The sequence below is a fragment of the Lissotriton helveticus genome, chromosome 1_1, assembly GCF_964261635.1.
Source record: "Lissotriton helveticus chromosome 1_1, aLisHel1.1, whole genome shotgun sequence".
Classification (NCBI taxonomy): domain Eukaryota; kingdom Metazoa; phylum Chordata; class Amphibia; order Caudata; family Salamandridae; genus Lissotriton; species Lissotriton helveticus.
The window spans coordinates 447,103,600-447,124,666 of NC_136057.1; the positions used below are offsets into that span (position 1 = coordinate 447,103,600).

Here is a 21,067-nt window from a genome sequence, read left to right on the forward strand (position 1 = left end):
CTCTGCCGATCTGGATCCCGGCGTCGGTTTTTAACAGACTCCGCCCCCTAATCTCCGGGTTCATCTGGGGGTCGGGAAGGCGGCGCGTTGCGCTGGCCACGTTGATGCGCCCCAGGGCAGATGGGGGACTTGCGGTCCCGGATTTCGAGTGGTATTACTTGGCGGCGCAGCTGCAGTGGCTTACCCAGGCAGTGGCTTTAGAATTCCGTGGTCCAGAGGGAGTAGTGGGCAGACTATTTCCAAGACATGTCATCTCCTTTATAATCCTAGGCCAGAAGTTGGACCTCACCCAGCTCACACTGGAGGAACGTACGATTCGTAGCTGTTGGCTTCGTTGCCATAGGCGCTCCGGTACCACTCGCCCATATGCCCCTGAGATCCCGCTAGGGATGTGCACGGCCTTTCCGCACGGCGGCGACAGGTCTGCGCTGGCGACCTGGGAGGAGCTTGGCTTGCAAATGCTCGGTGATCTTTACAAAGAGGGGTCGCTGCTCACGTTCCAAGAGCTGCGAGACGCTTACGACCTCCCGAGAGGTGACTATCTGCTGCACGCCTCGCTGGTGGCCGGTATTCGAAGTCACTGGAAGAGAGGGCTCACCGAACCACCGACATCAGAGTGCTGTCAATATGTGGTCATGGCTGCTGGTACTTACAAGGCCGTCACCTGCCTTTACCAGATGCTGTCGACTGAAACCCTGCAGCCCCTGGATGGGCTGAGAGCCAAGTGGGAAGGGGATATCGGGCGACCGATCCCTGAATCGACGTGGCCGCAGCTATTGCGGCGGGCATGGAAGGGCACTAGGAATGCCAGGTTCCAGTTGATCCAGTTTTTCACCCTACACCGAGCATACCTAACGCCAGTTAAGATTTCGCAATATTTTGAAGGTGCATCTTCGCTCTGTCCTAGATGTGGGACAGCGGAAGCGGACTTCGCACACATGTTTTGGTCCTGTGGTGAGCTAGCTGGTTACTGGGAAGCGGTGCTGGCCTGCCTGAATGCTGTCACGGACCGACAGATTGACGCAGATATGGGCGCTTGCTTATTGTTATGGTTCCCTCACACCCCCCGTACTCGCGTTACCAGTAAGTTTTACGATTTGGGCTTGATACTAGCCAAACGAGAGATCAGACAGTAGTGGTAGGAGTTTGGCCTTTCTTGGTACACTCACTAAACCAGTGAGTTTTACTTTTACAGTATTGGCACCATGGTTTCTTAGGACCATCATTCTTCTTCTTTTGGGAATTCTGGGACCCACCCTCCTTAGATTGTTGGGGCCCTGTTGAAGACTTCTGGTCATTTTGCTTATTCTCATTATTACCCTTCTGGTCTGCTTTCTTCTGGCCACCACCCTGGTTCTGGTTCTGCTGCTTGACCCTTGTTCTGACCCATCTGTCTGCCTTCTTTCCCAATTCTTGGGGAGATGTCAGATCTGAGTCAATCAAGTGCTGATGCAACAACTGGTTCTGACAATTATTTAAGATTTGCTCTCTCATAATTAGATTATACAATCCTGTGTAATCAGTAACTTTACTTCCCAGTAACCAGCCTTCCAAAGCCTTAGTGGCACAATCAACAAAGTCAGTCTAATCTTGAGCCTGAGTCTTCTGGGTGTCTCTGAACATCAACCTGTACTGTTCAGTTGTTAAGCCAAACTCATCAATCAGTGCAGTTTTCATGACTTGGTAATCATTAGCATCCTCATCCCTAACAGTGAGGAGCTTATCTCTACCTTTACCTTCAAAGGAGAGCCACAATATTGCTGCCCACTGACTCTGGGGTACCTGCTGTACTTTGCAGGCCCTCTCCAGAGCAGTTATCCACTTGTGGATATCATCTCCTGTCTTATAGGAGGGCACTATCTTGCTCAGGTTTCTATTATCAAAAACCCTTTATCCCTAGGGATATTACTGCCACCAGTGGAGACTACCCCACTCAACTGTTGCTCTCTGGCAAAGGCAAGTTTCTCTTTGGCAAGGGCAAGTTCTTCCCTTTCAATCCTCAGATTCACTTCCCTCATCTTTGCTTCATGCTCTCTTCTTTGAGGGGATGTCATCCCTCTCTGAGAAGATGCCTGAGAGACATGGGTGTGAATAGATCTGTTAGAGCCTCTGGAATGAGATTTAACTCGTCTATTCCCAAGGTTAGGCCTGCTTGAGGATGGTGTTGGGGCTCCCCCAGTACCACCTTCATGTAGGCTTAAGTTGGCCCTGGTGAGTCTGCTGACTACTGCTGGACCTTTGTCTGCCTCATCCCCAGAGGACTCTTCCTCTTCCTCCTCAGCTACATTCTCTGTTTCAGGGAGGTTAGAGTCTGGATCACCAGGTGTACCTTCTAAGGGGGTCATGCTCCCATCTGGATTAGAGGGGCCTGTGTTAGAAGCCCTTCTAGCATCATATGTCTCTAAGAGACCTAACAGAAAAGGAGTGGTAGGGTTAGAACCCTGTTTCAAATTCCTGGAGGTACACAATTGTCTCATCTCCTGGAAACTGAGAGCTGCATATCTGGAAAGGACCTGTGGAGGGTCACTAACCACTAGGGGAGTCTCTGAAGTCTCTCCATGGGTAAACATGCTTTCTAGTGAGGTGTAAGTGATGCACCTACCTACACTATGGGTTTTCCTACTGATCCCTTGCTAAGAGTTGTAGTCAGGGTGTGCTAGGCCCTTTCTACTACAACAGCTGGTTCAGTAGAACTCAGAGTATTTCTAAGCTTGTTATATGTACCTATGGTACCTTATGTGATCTTTCAAATGATATTTCAAGATTATATTTGGTAAAAACAACAGCAAGCTCAAATCCCAACCGCTGCACACCAATGTGAGAAGTTGGCCTGATATATGATGCTCACTAGTTCTAGTGATCACCTTGTATCAGTCCAAACAACCCTTATGGTGATTGGTTGTAAGTCAACCTTATAGACCAGCTCTTCTAATGGTAGCATGGACAAAGCAGTCTTAGGCTAACTCTTTTGGCATGTGAAGCCAGCCGTTTTACCACAATATAACCCCTTGAATACCAGATGAAAGGACACCACATAGTTTGTTATGAAAATAAACGATATATTTATTAATAACAAACACCTCTGAACTCTTTATGAGATCAGAGTGCTAAGCACATGACAATCTCTTAGGAAAAATACGATAAGTTGCACAAAATTACAATGGTGCCCTAGGGGCACGGCAAACCATATACTAAGTAAATGGTATAAGGAAATCGATAGAAGGAATGGAGCTGTCCAGAGGCTGTAGGATCGCTGGGACTACACTACCCTAACTTTAGGTAAGTAATAGGAGACCCACGGGACGCGTGTGCAGAGTGTGAACTCACACGCGAGATGCGTAACAACGTCTATGGACAGTACAGTTCAAGAAAAAGGTGAGTACGGACAATCCTGACTAGTTAGGACTAAAACGACTGTGAATCTGGACACTAGGAGAGTCAAGCTACCCTTGAGCACCGAAATGCTCTTGTTACCTCACCCACGGGCTGCGGGTGCATAGGTGCGAAGTCGTGTCGGGTTTCTGCGTTGAAGTCTATGGAGCCTGAAAGAAAAGATGCTGCAGGCGACCAGGAGGAAGATGTCCGGTGTGATCCAAGGGTGGATCAGAGATGCTGAAGACCTGAAAGCAGAGGGGACAATGTTCAAAGTCACTAGCCAGTGACTGGAGTGGAACCAGGAAGGAACCAGATGTCGTCGTCGCGATCAGGTGAAGAGTGGACGCTTGTCTCTGCAGCCACGTGGACCAGGAGGTGTCTTTGATGACCAGGATGGAGGCACGAGCTGTCCCACACAGGCTCTCGCTGTCGGCGGTGTCGGATCCGGATTTGGAGTCAACAGGCCTTGGCAAAGACAACCCACACGGTGAGTGGAAACGGCGTCTGTAGTGGACCAAGAGGGTCCAGGGTGCTCCTCGTTTGGAAGGGAGCAAGGGCCAATCTTGCGCAACCAGACCAGCGGTGTGGTTTTCAAAGTTCGTCGTCTAGGAGGTCACTAGCCAGCCGACAAGTGACCAGACAATGCGTCGAGCAGCAAACAGGCAGAAGGGCTCCACGCAGATCTCGTGCAAGCTGGGGGGCTGATCTTCGGTGCAGGAGCTGCTCGGGGCTGGGGCTTCTCAATCCCCAAAGCACTTGGTCGAGTTTACCTCGGGAGTTGTGCTGGAAGCGAAGTGCAGTTTCTTTCAAGATGGCCGGTCCCACGTGTCTCGTCGCACCCACGGGTCTCAGCTGTGCTGCAGATGTGAGTTGAGGTCGGAGAGGTCTGGGAATCCGGGTCTCGTCGGACTCTGAAGTCTGGATCCTCGAGGGAAGACGACAAAGTGAAGCCGCTGGACACTTGATGGTGCCTGCAGTTGCAGGGTGGACACTCCTTGTCCACAAGGGAGATTTCTTCAGTCTTCTGTGGAGCAGAACGTCGAAGTCCAGAGTTTCTTCCTGTAGAGTAGTTCAGGATTAATCTAATTTGGAATGGGACCAGCTCCTACCTTTATCCTGCTAAATGGGGCTGTACTGGTGACTAGGTCCCTCCCCTGGGTGGGACCAGGAAGGGGGGTGGTTACACCCCTATCCTTTGTCCGGTTTCACGCCAGAGCTGGGGCAGGGATGCCCCAGCAACTGGTTTGAACCGGTGTATGCACAGGACACCTTGTGTGCCCCAGGCATGTCTCATTCCTTTCAGGCCTATCCTACCCAATACACAAAATCCTGTCTGGGGTGGTGCTAGCACCTCCCAAGGCAGGAAACCCTTTGTCCAAGCCTCCCTCGCTGGAAGGACTCCCAGCAGCAGGAGGTCAGACTTGTGTCTGTGGTGGCAGCATCCATTTGGTGATGCCAAGGCTCGAGTTACCTTTAACCGGGGTTCACAGTTATATACATGTCGTGTCTCTCTAGAAGGGTGGAATGCTACCCCCATCACCAGAATTGGCGAGGGGGTGGTATTCCAATTCATATGACACCTTACTCGACATGTTTTGATAATGTTATACCAGAGTTAGCATTCAACCGCGAGGATTATAATTAGGGCTCCCGATTCTCCGTTTTTATGGATTTTTACATATAAATACAGACGGAAATCTATATTTCCTTTGTCTGTATTTATATTTAGAAATGGAAAAATACTAGAAAATGTTGCCACACTGCCCTGCTCGAATCCAGCTAAGCCCCCTTCCTGGTTCTGGAAATTCCTTCCCGGGCGCGCACACAGCCTCACCCGAGTACTTCACAGGTTTTTTGTAAGACCATTTACTTGTTAACGAGGCTTTATTTTTGTTTCACCCCATGCCGTAGCCTCCCCAATGCTCCTGACTCCTCTTGTGCCAGGCCCCATACAGTGCACGTTTTAAGCCTTTCAATTCACAGTGATGCAGCAGGAGAAAAACAAGAAACGGCAGCTCTTCAGTTGTACACGCAGGGCTACAAGTATCAAAATACCTTAGGTGGCACAACGTTGAATCTGTGGAGTACTCTGACAGCGATCACACAGTGCCAGCTCTGAATATTATTGCAGAACTACACGTATCGGAATATAAACAAACTGTGGAACGGCTCAAGCCCCCAGTTCAAAAAGTGGTGTCCTAGCGTAGCTAGGGAGATGCAATTACTGCATAAACATATATGTAAACTGCAGGTCCGGGGTTTGACTTCCAGTGTGGCAGCTAAGTGGGTTCAAGCGCCTCTTGCAGAGCTATCTCTGTCTGTAACCTGCAGAGGAAGCTCCAGGTGCCAGGCGGGTTGCTAAGCGGGTTAATGCGCCCTCTGCTGAGACTTGTGAGAATAGCCAGGCACACCTTTGAAACCGAGAGCCACATCTTGAGTAAGTTAATGTTTCCGCTCCGGGTTATGTGTGCTTTACCTGCAGGACAAAGCATCAGATTGCAGTGTAACACCTAAACGAGATATGAGGTGGAACTACATTCACACAACACCCTTCGGTATAGTATGAGGTAGCACCAGGCCCGGCTCCAGGAATTTTTAATTGGGTGGTCCAAGGACGCATTTGGGTGGGCCACTGCGGGCTCGATTTGTCTCATATATGTCTAGGCAGGCCTGCTTCAGGGCCCTCCTTTACCTCTTCTCAGTCTTACAAGGCCCAGTGAAACTCACTCTTTTCCAAATCTCTTTTTAATGTTATCACTCACAAAAAGTGTTTTTTCTATGTAATGATCCTTTGATGGGAAGAGGAGGTTTCTGAGGTGGGAGTATCAGGCAAGTGACACTTCTCGGGCTCCCTCTGTGTGAGCCTTCAGGGAGAATCCCTCTTCATTACTACCTCCACCTGACCACGGACTCTTCAACGCACTCCCTTACAAGCTTGATTAGCCACTATTCCTCTCCAGTGCACCTTATCTCACAGATGACCTTGGGCCCCGCCCCATGTCAGGCACCATCTCCTGGTAAAAACATTAGTAAAATCACCTTCATACTTAAAACATTGATAGAGCAATAAATATAATTAGCACCCACTTTAAAGTATGTTCCACAGTGGCCCTTATGGCCCGACTGTTAATTAAATAAACAAAAACAGAAAGGCCATGACAGGGCCGGCTTCAGCGCTGATGCAAAAGTCTTTTTTGGCGCTGCACCAAAAACCTCTTTCTCCATAAATACCTTTACTACCACCTTCCAACAGTGTACCTCATCCATCCATGCCCCCCCTATTGACCTCTTCCTCTGATTCCCTCACTGCCACACGCCACTAGTGCCCCTCATCTCCCCATAGCCCCTCCCCATTATGACCTCCTCCTCGGATTCCCTCACTGCCACCCTCCCCCATTGCCCTTCGTCTCTCTGTAGCCCCTCCCCCTCAAGACCTCCTCATCAGACTCCCTCAATACCACCATCCACCGGTGCCCCTCATCTCTCCCTAGCTCCCCCTCCACCCCATGACTTCCTCTTCAGATTCCCTCACTGCCACCGTCCACCAGCGCCCCTCATCTCTCTGTAGCCCATCCCCCTCATGACCTCCTCCTTAGACTCCCTCACTACCACCCTCTACCAGTGCCCCTCATCTCTCCCTAGCTTCCCCCTCCACCCCATGACCTCTTCCTCGGATTCCCTCACTGTCATCCTCCAACAGTGCCCCTCATCGCTCCATAGCCCCTCCCACTACCTCCTCCTCGGATTCCCTCACTGGCACCCTCCACCAGCGCCCCTCATGTTTACGTATCCCCTCTCTCATATGCATTTAATTTGTTGTATAACGCTACTCATATCAATGTAGTGTGTGCCAGTACTTTACACCACGCACACACTTACAGAGACAATGAATCATGCAAGTATGTAAATCAGTCTACAGGGAATGTCACATAAGCCAATGAGGATTAGAAGGTGTAGGAATCATAGGTCATCCATTCTGGTGGGTAGTATATTTTAAGAGGGTTTGGTCTGGGGAAACACAACCTTAGGATTTAAAGAGTATTCCATGGGGGTCAGCTTTACTGATAAAAATGTATATCTGCCCAAACATACTCATTTTAGCAGCATTAGAATAATGAAAAGACTAGGGAAGTTCTAACTATATCACAAAACAAAAAAAGCGAAGTTCTAATTATACCATTCATGTTTGTTTGCAGCTCTTTGGTGGCAGTTCATTGTTCACTGCCTTTTGTTAGGATTGTAACTTCTGAAGTAACACAAGGATCTCTGTGACAAAGGCAGTAACCCACTGAGCTATCCACATAAAATACAGTGTGTCTGCATTTAAAAAATACTAACAGACAAACGATTGCTCTAAAGCAGGATCATTAATCACCAACTTTATCTGGGCATTGCCATTTTGTATTGTTTTATTGTTGACCAGCATCGGCTATGATGAAATCATAAAAACTGTTTAAATGAAGCACATACGAAGTATGTGTCCTGCTGGGCATGTGCAGATTTAAAAAATATTTTTTTTTGTAACACATTCTCTTACCTACTCCATTAGTCATACTTTGTGTCACAGCCTTATGTGATAAGCAGCTGCAGGGGCCAGGGGGTGACTAGGAATAAACAGACCACTTTTCCCCTGCGCTGCATAGAAAAAGAAAATCAACGCAGCAGGACAGTAGGCAAAGGTTACCAAAGGTTACCGTTGTCAAAGAAAGGATTTGTCCCCTTTCACCATGCAGAGATGAAGGGGTGAAAAAAGTAAACAAAGCCTGGTTAACATGTTAATGGTCTTTTAAAGACCTGTTAAGTACTTTGGTGCGGCTGCTATAATCTTAAACTGTCTGTGTGCGCCCGGGAAGCTGTCTCCCCGGGCTGACACACACGACCTGTGCGTTGCACGCCTGCCTTCAAGCCCTCACTGCGAGGGCCAAGGCTCCTGTTTGGGTGGGCCAGGCTCATCTTTGGGTGGGCCGGGCCCACCCGGCCCACCCGCTAGAACCGGGCCTGGGTAGCACACTGACTGGAAGGAGCTGGGTCCTTTTATACCCACACAGGGGCTCAAAAGAAGGCGGTACAAGTACAAGCTGCTGTTCTTAGGCACATACAAGGTCATACAGAAAATGCACAGTCGACAAGTGGGAGGAGCTAACAGTTAGCTAGTTGGAGTAAACACATCCTGACAGTCACATGCTAGGGACAGCTGCAAGCTCAACTGAGCATGCGTGGAGTGACAGAAGCTAAATATAATCTGTCTCTAAGCCGAATTCATGAGCAGTTAACAGAAAGGTAAGACAGAGCACATGGCATACCAAATGGCCGACAGAAATACAAAATGGATTCCGTAAAACGGGCAAGATAGTCTTGAAATACTGGATGTCTTCTGCTAAAGCTTAACATAACGATTGCTAAACTACAACAGACGACCCTTTCAGCATTTGCTGAAGACATCTGTCTGTCTGGGGTAATCTGGATCTGCATCCTGTATAGTGATATTCATCATATCAGAAATCTCTTTGCTTAACATTTGCTGTTCCTTTGTAGCACTTCTATTAGCAGGTGTACAAGCAGTAATGCACATAGAGCAAATCATGGGACCACATTGTATACAAGTACAGCATGTAAATAGTATCACCAGTAGTATACATAGAAAAGTCAGTAGTTTCCAGCCCCAAGTAGCAAAGGGTGTCCATATCCAGTTGGAAAATGTCCATGTACCAGTCTCTGGGTGTATGTCTGCAGCAATCTTATGTAGTTTAGAGATTGCGTCATAAACTGAAGGTGAGTGGTCTGGGATGAAGACGCAACAACTGCTTTCGATGATGCGGCATGCACCACCACGATCAGCCAAGATCACATCGAGCACCATCTGATTTTGGAGTGCTACAATTCTTGCAATTTGCAGTTCTTCTGTAATATTCCCAAGTGCCATAGCTGCTGATTGGTGACAGCTTCCACTACACGAGTCAAACGTCTGATCTTTCTACTATTTAATGCAGCACCCACAAAGAAAAACAAACCCAAATTGAAATCAACATATTGTTGCATAGCGGTGTCTGTCTGGTCAATCTCATCAGTACTTGTCCGTTTATATCTATTCCTTGAAATATCATTATACAGTTTCAAGTCAAGATGATATGATGCAGGTGCTAAAAACACAGGGGGTAACAAAATGATATGTAGCATATCCCTGACCATCCAATGGGTAATTGGTAATATCCTTTATTACCACACACAAAATAGGTGTTATGTGACGATATAAAGCTGCTATTGTTAACAACCTCAATGTTTAATGCAGTAGTACATTCGCTTCGTCTTACGGGAATTCTCCCAACATTGCTAATACACAAATCTGCTTTTGCTCTGGTTTCAGATATCGCAAAGGGTCCAATGTTCTTCATATTCCTCAAATTTGTGAAGACATATGGTGTTGAAATATTCTCAGGTTGGTATTCATCCCATTCCCATTTAGTCCCTTTAGCTTGAGGATAACCGTTTTCATCTTGGTAACATTTTTTATTTAACTAAAAAATGATTCCACCTACTGAAGGCTTTCCATAAGCAAACAAAAGGGCATACCAAGCTTGACATGAACCATTATGAGAAAACGGTAGAGGAATAAAAGGCGTTCCTCCTTTCTTTTGGTGTGCAGGTATCATCCCACAAACCCAACAATTGGTAGTATTTGTAGCATTATAGGTATGATGCAACATCTGAATGAATGTGTTATTCAGATAGGACTGTCGATGTTTCTGCTCATGATAAGGAAGAGTGTAATAGTAGTGCTCCAGTGGAGCTGGAGTAGTTGTAACAAAAATCTGTTGAGCAGGAATTGCTTTCTCAATGAACCAAGTGGTTATTGCCAAAACCACCAGGGCAACAACAAATCCTACAGCACAAATTATTTTCTTATTCATTTTAATTGACAACGATGCTCGATCTTTCTAAGAACCTGTTAAAAACAATCGTTGGAGCTCTTATCCCTTGGGTAGCCACTGATTTCTTCACCACGGGCCAAGACGGGTGTCACTACACTAATGCAGGGCTGATACCCCCCCTTGCCTCATTGGCTCTCCGTTTCACAAACCCAGGGCGGTAGCTCAACCAGTCTTGTTCAAAACTGCAGATTCTTTCCTCGGTCTCAAATTATATTGCACTGTTCCAGGAATCGTGTGGTCCGGGAAGACTTCCGTAGACTCTTCAGATGAGATAGCTTGACCCTTCTCCGTTTCCAGAATCTCTCGATGGTCGGTCAGCACAGCAGGTTCCACCAAGGCGGGCGATACACGCTTGCAATGAGTGCTATGGAGGCAGTTCTTTCTGTTCGTCACTCGAACTGCTGTCCTTGTAGCCACAGCACCTGCTCCGGGCCTCGCCACCTCGGCTCCAAGCTGTTCGATCTGTCGAAGACCTTGACCATCACGTGGTTACCAGGACGGAGATCATGGGCCTCACCTGTAGATCTATTAGGAAGAGCTTCTCGAACCTGTTGATGAATAGAAGTCAAACTGTCAGTTAACTGCGCCAAATAATCATTCAACAGAACACAAGGTACATCATGTATGGGGCGTGGCTTGGGAACTCCCCAAATGTTCATCGGTCTTCCAATTACCACCTCATACGGTGTGAGACCTGATCGTGAGTGTGGTACTGATCTTATGGACAACTGTGCCAAAGGCAATGCATCTGGCCACTTTAGGGACGTGGAAGTCAGTATTTTCGCCAGCTTCAATTTTAAGGTAGCATTATACCTTTCCACCAATCCTGCTGATTGTGGGTGGAAGACTGCATGGAATTTCTGTTTTATCCCTAATCCTTTCAGGACATAATCAACAACCTGCCCAATAAAATGGTGTCCGTTGTCACTCCACAAAGTTTTACAAACACCATATCTAGGGAAAAATTCCTTCAGAAGCACCTTTGCTGTTGTAAGAGCAGTATTATCCTTTGTAGGATACGCCTCTATCCATTTACTGACGGCACATACCACCACTAGGACATATTTTAGATTATTACAGCACTCAAGCTGGATGTAATCCATCTGCAAAACTTCAAAAGGTGCGGTTGGTGTAGCAAACCCTCCTGTAGGAGTTTGCGTCCCTTTTCCAGGATTGTACTGCCAACAGATCAAACAGGACTGTACCACTCTTTTAGCTGTGCTGGCAATTTCAGGATGCTCCCAGACTTGTGTAAGCAATTTAGTAATTGCTAGAGCCCCAACATGTGCCAGCCCATGTGCCATTTGAACCATTGGTTGTATATAGGCTGCAGGCAATTTCCACTTGTTCATATCTTTGTTATGCCAACAACCCTCATCGTCCAACATTCCGTCTTTGGACCCCTGTTCAAGTTCTTCCACAGATGCAGATCTCTGTATATCCAATACTTCCTCTCTAGCATGATGCCAACGCTCAGCTTGTGATTTTACTACGTACATAGGTGTAGTGCTTCGCTGTATTGCAGTTTCGCGAGTTACACGATCTGCAAAGGCATTTCCTTGTCCTATTTTGTCGGTAATCTTCTTGTGTGCGCTACACTTCATAATGGCAACTTTCTACGGATATGTAAGTGCAGTCAAAAGATTATGTACTAGTTCTCCATGCATTATCTGCATCCCGTGGGATGTAAGAAAGCCTCTTTCCTTCCAAAGTAGGCCAAAATCATGAACCACTCCAAAAGCATAGCGGCTATCTGTGTAAATGTTCACACATAAGTCAGTACTAAGCTCACATGCTCGTGTCAAAGCTATTAGTTCAGCTGCTTGAGCTGACTTTTGTGGGATGCGAGCTGTTTCCACTACTGTTTCAAGTGTCGTGATTGCGTATGCGGCTGAGATTGTGCCATCTGGTAACTTCAAACAGGACCCATCAACCCACAGCTCCCTATCGACATCTGGAAGGGGTGTATCTTGCAGATCAATGCGACCCTTTGTCTGCTCCTCAGTAAGGAATATACAATCATGAGACTCCTTTGATTGAGACTGAGTCGCAGGATATGGCAACAAAGTGGCTGGGTTTAGTGTTGCACACCTCTTTAATGTAATATGAGGTGCTAACAGTGTCAATTCGTATCCTGTCAAGCGAGCACTAGTTAAATACTGAGTTTTAGTCTGATTCAAAAGGGCATCTACTACATGGGGTACTAGCACCAACAGTTTGTGTGACAAAACTATCCCTTCACTCTGACGTATAGACACGGCTGTCGCTGCGACTGAACGGAAACATCCAGGCAATGCACGAGCAACAGGATCAAGAACTGCAGAAAAATATGCACAGGGACGCTGCTTGTCACCGTGTGTCTGCACTAAAACTGACAATGCACATCCATCTTTCTCGTGTACATAGAGTGTAAAGGCCTTTGTATAATCTGGTGTACCTAACACTGAGAGCTTGTTTCAACTGGCGAAAAGCATTTTGACATTCATCTGTCCAAGGAAGAGGAATCTGAGTGTTCTTAGTCAAAAGTGCTAGCAGTGGCTTAACAATGTGTGAAAAACCCAATATCCATTGTCTACAAAATGAAGTTAACCCAATAAATGCCCGAACATCTTTCTGTGTGGAAGGTACTGGAGTGTCTAGAATTGGTTGAATGCAATCTGATGTCAGTGCATGTCCCTCCTTAGACAGAAGATGACCTATATAGGTTACCTTCGATCTACAATATTGCAATTTCTTTCGTGATACTTTATGGTGATGTGTCGCAAGAAAAGAAAGTAAGGACAAAGTACATGTTTCACACTGTTCAGGTGTATCAGCTGCCAACAAGATGTCATCGACATATTGTATAAGAGCCACTCCGTCAGGCAAAATAAAGGAATCAAGTTGTCTTTTCAAGGCTTGATTATAGTTACTTGGACTCAGTGTACCCTTGAGGAACTCTACAAAATCTATATGATCTGTTATTCAAAGTGAAACCGAACAAATATCGGCTATCAGTATGAATGGGGATCGAGAAGAAAGCATTCTTCAGATCCACTACTGAAAATGTAGTTGCAGTTGGAGGGACCAAAGTAAGCAGTGTTGTTATGTCAGATACTACAGGATACTGTGGTACTACAATCTTGTTGACCTCTCTCAAATCAATGATAAATCTATAAATCTTAGCGTCAGCATCTTTTTTCGAAATGGGAAGAATCGGACTATTGCAAACATTATAAGGAACTTCTTCCACCACTCCCACCTTAATCAGATCTTGTACAATACGTGTAAGTGCCTCTTCTCCTTCTCGAGAAATTTTATACTGAGGCAATCTCGGCAGTATAGCACCCTCCTTGACACTAATATGTACTAGTGGAATAATCATTTGCCCTACGTCAGTGTCTGAAGTAGACCACAAAGTACTAGGGAGTGAAGCTAGTGCAATATCCTCTTTAACAATATAGGATCTCTCAATCATGGGGTGGTTCTCATTTAAAATAACCTGTACTTCTTCCGGAGAACATCGTATCGTGGCCCTGAAATATTTGAGCATGTCAAGACCCACAATGTTGTCTGGTGTATTTGGAGAAAGCAAAAATGGACATGGAGCAGTAAACTTATCAACATGGAGTGCAAGTGGTTGTGACAATGGGCTAAGGGAAGGTGTTCCATCGAAACCTATAGATGTAATAGTTAAGCCAGACAGGGGAGTCCTTGGAACCAAGTGTTTAGACAAGGCGCTACGAGTAGCTCCTGTATCAACCAGAAACTGATCAGTAGAACCCAAAACGTGTGCTGTAACATAGGGACCCTTCTGATCTACTGGAACTTCAACTGATTCCTTACACCATCCTAGGCAATCCTATGCATAAGCAGAACCTTGCAAATTAGACGGCTCATAGTCGGACATTTGAAATTGATTCCGTCTGTCAAAAGTATTAGCCCCCTTTTGTCCACGTGTATTAGCGTCAAACCTAGCACGATCATTTGTATTTCCTCTAGGCCCTGAATATCCTGAACGATTTCTCATTTGTCCCCGACCACGTGAACCCTGCTGAGCATGTAGCACCAGACAATTAGAAATCCAATGGCCAAATTGTCTGCAATACGCACACTGATTATTAGACAAATCTACACGAGGAGAGGGAGGCAAAGACAAACCATAAGATCCATGTCCTCCTCTATTATCACCTCTAGAAGGTGGGCCATAAGCTTGAGCCATCACAACCATTGTCTTTAACTCTTTAGATTTTTTATCCTCCTTACCGTTTGCTTCTAATTCCTGTCGTTCATAATACTGAGCCATAGTTAGGAGAGAAGCCGGAGAGGAGGTAGTCCATGAACTTTCGCTGGCCGTAGCTATTTCTGGCAAAAGGTTTGTGACATATTTATCGACAAACAGATGCCTACCCGTGTCATCTGTCAATGACTGGCCACTAAAATCGTGGAATGCTTCCTCAAAGCGTGTGAAAAAATCTGAAACTGATTTGTCTACCTTTTGTTTGCAAGATGCTAACATAGTCCAATCTATCTTTTCAGGCGGAATAATCGTCTTTAATTTAACCAATATAGCTGCTGGAAGTTCTAAAATTAGCTGACACGGTTTTTGTGCAGGTTGTGATCAGCTGGGTAGCGGACAGGCCACCGGTGCACACGTGGAGGCTGCAGCCTGCTGCGCTAGAGGATGCCGAGTTTCGGTCCTCGCTCGGCACAGCCATCCTAGCCTATTTCGAGGCCAATGAAGGTACCGCGAGCAACACACTGGTGGAGTGGGAGGCACACAAGGCAGCTGTACGGGGACACTGTATGGGGACCACGTGGAGCGTTCGTAAAACCTTGGAGGCTTCCTTGACAAGGCTAGAATTGGAGCTTCTCTGTCATGAAAAGGAGAGGGAGGGAATGGGGGAGCACGCTAACACACTACATGCCTTGAGGGATAGACATGCTGCGCTCATGGAACAATTGCGATGCCACAATTACGCTGCGCACACGGCCAGAACGCATGCACGGGCAGAGAGAGCGGGCCGACTGCTCACCTGGCTGATACAGAGGGAAGGGCACAGAACCCCCATAGGAGCGCTGCAGACACTGGAAGGGGTTGTGGTATATACATAGCGCAAAATCCATTGAGCCCTCACAGACCATTACAGACAACTCTACAGATCTCGTGGTACAGGCACAAGGCAAGCGCTCGCTGAGTTCCTAGATGCAGTTACTCTGCCTGTGGTCATTGAGGAACACGCAGGTGCATTGAATGCCCCGCTCACAGTAGACGAGGTGGGGGATGCAATCAGGGACATGGTGGCTGGGAAGACGCCTGGGCCGGATGGTCTGCCCACCGAATACTACAAGGCACACCGAGATATACTGGCTCCCTTTCTTCTCCAGCTGTACAATGCCGCCGGCTCGTTCCCCCCTTCCTTGCGAGAGGCGTTTCTGGTCTCCCTCCCCAAACAAGGCCGAGACCCTATGGCCCTGGGTTCCTATAGGCCGCTAGCAATGCTCAATACAGACTACAAAATCTTTGCGAAAATCCTCGCGGAGCGTCTTGGGCCGGTGGTCCCCCATCTAGTACACTCTGACCAGAATGGGTTCGTGCCTGCAAGATCCACGTCCTTAAACCTTAGGAGGTTCTTTAGAGTGGCGGCTGGAGCGGTAGCGGAGTGGCCCAGGGCGGGATGTCTGATTATAGACCTAGAGAAGGCCTTCGATTGCCTGGAGTGGGGATACTTAGCGGAGGTGCTCTCGCGATACGACCTAGGCGAGGGGTTTCTGCAAATGGTACAGCTCCTATACACAAACCCGTGGTCAGGGTACGGCTAGGCCGTATATTTCTGAGTGGGTGGCGGTGGGCCGGGGCACTCGCCAGGGTTGCCCCTTGTCCCCGTTATTGTTCGCGCTGGCTGTGGAACCGCTGGCGGCGGCCATGTGGCAGACGCTGGGGACGGGCATACCCCTGGGGGACGCGACACAGGTCTCGCTCTACGCGGACGACCTGCTGGTGTTCGTCCGGGACGTGGCGTGCATTCCGGAGCACCTGGCACAATTGCTGAAGCAATTCGCCGTTGTTTCGGGGCTCCGGGCGAATGCAAGCAAATCCGGCCTCTGTGCGTTCAACGCGGCCATTGACGACCCAGGGTACTGCCTGGGTAACACGAGGGTCCAATGGCACGCTGACACCTTCAAATACCTGGGCATTCAAATCTACCCGCATAAACAACAAAAAACCTGTAAGTCGAATAGTTCAGAGAAAGTTAAACTGACACTGGATATGTTGCACAGAAAAAGTGATTAAACTGGCTATCAACAAATGCTGTTAAAGTCCTATCAGACCACCCAAGTGGCGGAGCCTCATCATGTAGGACTCCCGGACCTTGGTTTGTGTGCAAATGCCCAGATGTATTTTGGCATTGCATCACTTGGCCATGGTCTGGTCACCGCAGTTGTTCATATGGCTGGTGAGACTGATATGTGCAGTGCAAAGAATAAGGTGAAGTGTATAAAATGGCTGAACAAGCAAACAAAAAACTTTAATGGCGTTTGCCTGAACGTCAGATTAAAAAATAGTGAAGTGACAGTGTGACAAAATCACTGTCTAGCTTGCTTGGTAGAGATCAAAAATTTTTGGCCCTAATTTTTGATCTCTACCAAGCAACGCCATTAAAGTTTTTTGTTTGCTTGTTCAGCCATTTTATACACTTCACCTTATTCTTTGCACTGCACATATCAGTCTCACCACCCATATGAACAACTGCGGTGACCAGACCATGGCCAAGTGATGCAATGCCAAAATACATCTGGGCATTTGCACACAAACCAAGGTCCGGGAGTCCTACATGATGAGGCTCCGCCACTTGGGTGGTCTGATAGGACTTTAACAGCATTTGTTGATAGCCAGTTTAATCACTTTTTCTGTGCAACATATCCAGTGTCAGTTTAACTTTCTCTGAACTATTCGACTTACAGGTTTTTTGTTGTTTATGCGGTTACATTGGGGGTATTTACCTGGTTTGTCGTTAAATAATTTCCCTCGGACCCTCCCCTACGAGTAGTTGTTACATTCAAATCTACCGACAGCCAGCAGATCTTCTGGATGGCAACTTGGGCAAGGCGGTGATGGCCATCAGGTCCCAGATACGCTTCTGGACCTCTCTCCCATTGACCACAACAGGTCGGGTGGCCCTCGCCAAAATGATCATGCTTCCCCGACTCCTGTACTTCTTAGTTAATCTGCCTCTCTATGTGCCGCCTTCATTCTTCTCGCCGTTGCACGCGATGGTACGGGACTTCATCTGGGGTGGGTCCCGGCATAGACTGGCGCTTGCAAAGCTGTACCTGCAGACGGACGGTGGCGGACTGGCCGCCCCATGCTTCGAGCACTATTACCTAGCAGCGCAACTGCAATGGATTGCTCGCTGGTTGGCGGACAAGGGCAGAGAAGACACCGCCACGGCAGAGCCCCCGTACTCTCTGGAAAGGGTCACTAAGCTCTTTCATCCCCTGGAAGTGCCCGCGAGGCCTGCTCCGCTGCTGCTGGCAGTAGCGTACAAATGCTATCGCAGGGCCTTGTTCCTCACCCGGCGGGTTCCCACATATGCACCTGCAGCGCCCCTGGAGGCTTTCATGGGCAGAGACGGAGTCCTTGCGCGGCCGATGCTGGACGGAGGCGGATGTCCAGACACTGGGGGACCTCTTCAGGGATGGGGCACTGGTGTCGAACGAGACACTGGTCACTGAGGATGGACTCCCGCCTGGTGGGTTCCTCCTACACCGTGCCATAGTGGCTAAAATGACAGCCCGATGGGGGGACGTGTTGTCAAAACCCACGCAACACTTAACCATGCAATACCTACACATCATGGGGAAGGGCAAACACCTGGTACACTGGTTTGCGGGGTCGTTGAGGGTGCATACAGCGATCAGCCTGGTTCCGTCTCGAGGTAAATGGGAGCACGACCTGGGCAGGCAGTTGTCTGATAAGGAATGTGGCAGGGTCCTCCGGAGTCCGGTGCGAATCCCCAGAAATCTGCGCTTCCGACAAATACAACTTTATGTTGTTCACAGGGCCTACCTCACGCCAGCGCTCATCAACAGATATTTCCAGCGCGCAGATGCGTCCTGTCCCAGGTGCGACGAACTGGACGCGGGGGTCCTTCACATGCTGTGGAGTTGCCCCGGGTTAGGCTCCTACTGGAGTGCGTTCGGTGAGCGGCTGCGCGGCTGTACCGGGCGCGTCATACCCCTGGATTGGCCGGAGTATATTCTACATTTATTTCGTAGGCCGCCTCGGGATAAAGTGACGTCTAGATTCCTGGACCTGGGGCTGGCCGTTCGCCTGCTCACGAGGCGCTGGAAGGCGCGCGACCCGCCACATATACAGGCATGGACCTCCTCCTTTCTGGCGTGGGCCCGAGCGGAGTGGATGGCCCTACGCCGGGAGGAAACAGTGGGGCTCCTCCTGACACCGATGGCTGACAGTTGGGAAGTCATGCTTAGAGCCTTGCGGCAGGCCGGCGAGGCTGGGGACACGGGTGGGGATGGCAACTAGCTAGTGCCCGAGGAAGGCGGGGTGCGCACAGGGGCATGTTGCTACCTAGTAGTTCTACAGAATGCCGTCACACTACAGCAGTGGTATGCAGGTCCACGGAGCGGACCTAGCAATGTCAAGCGGGAGGCTGTGCACGAGTGGGGGGTGGAGCTGGGGGTGGGGGCGGGGAGAGATAGGAATGTAACTGTCTACTATCAGTATAAGTGCTTATGCCGCTACTGTTCATTACATGTTTATTTTCCATTATTGTTGATTTGTAGTTCTTCTATAAATGTCACTGTTGTGCGCAACACAGGTACAGGGAAGATCCACCCTGAACATTTTGGTAACACACATTCGCTTGGCGGGTGGGCGGGCACGGACTGACCTCGCGGCAGATGCCCGGCAACCTCCTGATCAGGCAACAGTATGCAGATTAATCCTCTCCTATTCCAAACATGGGACTTGCATGCCTGCATGGGAAGTGTACGGGACTTATTGCCTGATGCCTGGCATACCTGCTTACTGTTTACTTCTTGTTGCCCTGTTTCATGCAATGTATTGTCTTTCTACGAAAAATGCCAATAAACAGATTTGACAAAAAAAGGCCTGTTCACGCTTCATTCGCTCACGCACTTCTTTCTCCCACTTTCACACACAGTCAAACATGTCTTGCCTAGCCTTTCGCATGAACATCCGTTGCTCCACATACTGAATCTTTCGCAAATCAAATGACCCATGCAAAGGCCAACGCAACTCAGTATCCTTACGAGTATATTTGTTCCATAACGTACTGTACATTATGGACGAAATACCATATTTAATATACATATCCCTATTAGGCGTCCGCTCCGGGGAGCCGGTTGTGCTTTATCGATTCTCAAATTGGTACCACTACAAAAGCAACACATCTTACGAAGTGTGCTGGAAACAGGCATGCCGAAAATAGTGCAAAATACGCAGTATTATAAAATGGTAGTGCTTAAAGTACTCTTCGTACGTTGCGCCGTTCAAATTTCATAGGAATAGAGAAAAATCTCCTCATTACCTGCCTTTATGTGTTGCAACACAGATATGGTTCATTTACATAGGACGAGTTCAATATTTTGGCCAATTCATATACTAATGCCTTAGTAAGCGTTTCTAAACTACCTTACTAATACAAAGCTTCATACTTACAGCAAGTGCCATAAAACGGCTCTTCCCAGTGAAATGGTGTCCAGGTTCCTCCTGCCAAGTTCTCAAATCGACCAAACGGTCACTGCACGGCAAATCAACAAAAGAGATCTCAGTCGAGGACTGGCGCCACCTGGATGGTCAAATCAGAAAGAAAGGGAAAACGCCGTGGATGCCAAGACTCGGTGTAGGAGAGTAGGGTTTGCTTCCTATGGTCACCCCCACTTTTTGCTTTTGCTTTACTGGTTTTCGACTTAGATGTGGCTGTGGGCCTGCTAATCAGACCCACAGCCCAGATGCACTCTCTCTAAATTTACACCATGTACTCTAGGTACATCCACAATTGGGAATTGGTTCACCTTATCAGCCCCTGTACCAATGTACCATAGGTGCCCAGGGCATAGGTGCAACCAAGGCCTAACAGGGGCTGCAGCATGTATTATGCCACCCCTGGCGGGCCATCCAAACTGACACAACTGGCTGATCACTCAGCTGGGGCAAGGACGTGTAATGACCCCTTGCTTAGGTATAGTATTCCTATATCTACCCTTATATATAGACACACAGTAACCTAAAAGTCACCCCTATGGCAGGCCTTAACAATCCTGGAGGCAGAGTGCTTGGTTATGTGTGAGATGGTGCTCTAGCATGAGCTGAGCCTGTCTGCAGCTTGCGGAACCATGTCCTTATAGCTGTTCTATGATATTGCCATACCATATACTCTTAAGTGCATTATGAACCTCGCGGTTAAATGCTAACTTTGGTTTGGCTTTATCCAAACATGTTGTTTAAGGTGTCATACGCTTTGGAATACTACCCCCTCACCAATTCTGGTGACGGGGGTAGCATTCCACCCTTCTAGAGGGAGAAGACATGTTGTTGCTGTCTATCCGGGTTAAAGTTAACCTGAGCCCCAGCGTCACCAAATGGACGCTGCTGCCACCGACACAAGTCTGACCTCCTGCTGCTGGGAGTCCTTCCAGTCACGGAGGTTTGGACAATAGGTTTCCTGCCTGGAGAGGTGCGAGCACCACCCCAGACAGGAATTTGTGTATTGGGACAGGGAGGGCTGAATAGAATG

General features: G+C 48.1%; 1 long non-coding RNA gene across 1 annotated transcript in view; it reads left to right on the forward strand.

The window, feature by feature from the left end:
* LOC144811198 (uncharacterized) overlaps nucleotides 1–21,067 on the forward strand; it is a 634,750-nt gene that overhangs the window by 178,012 nt on the left and 435,671 nt on the right. The window contains exon 2 of the long non-coding RNA XR_013606903.1: nucleotides 9,740–9,811. This is a non-coding gene — a long non-coding RNA (uncharacterized LOC144811198). The remainder of the gene's footprint in view (nucleotides 1–9,739; nucleotides 9,812–21,067) is intronic.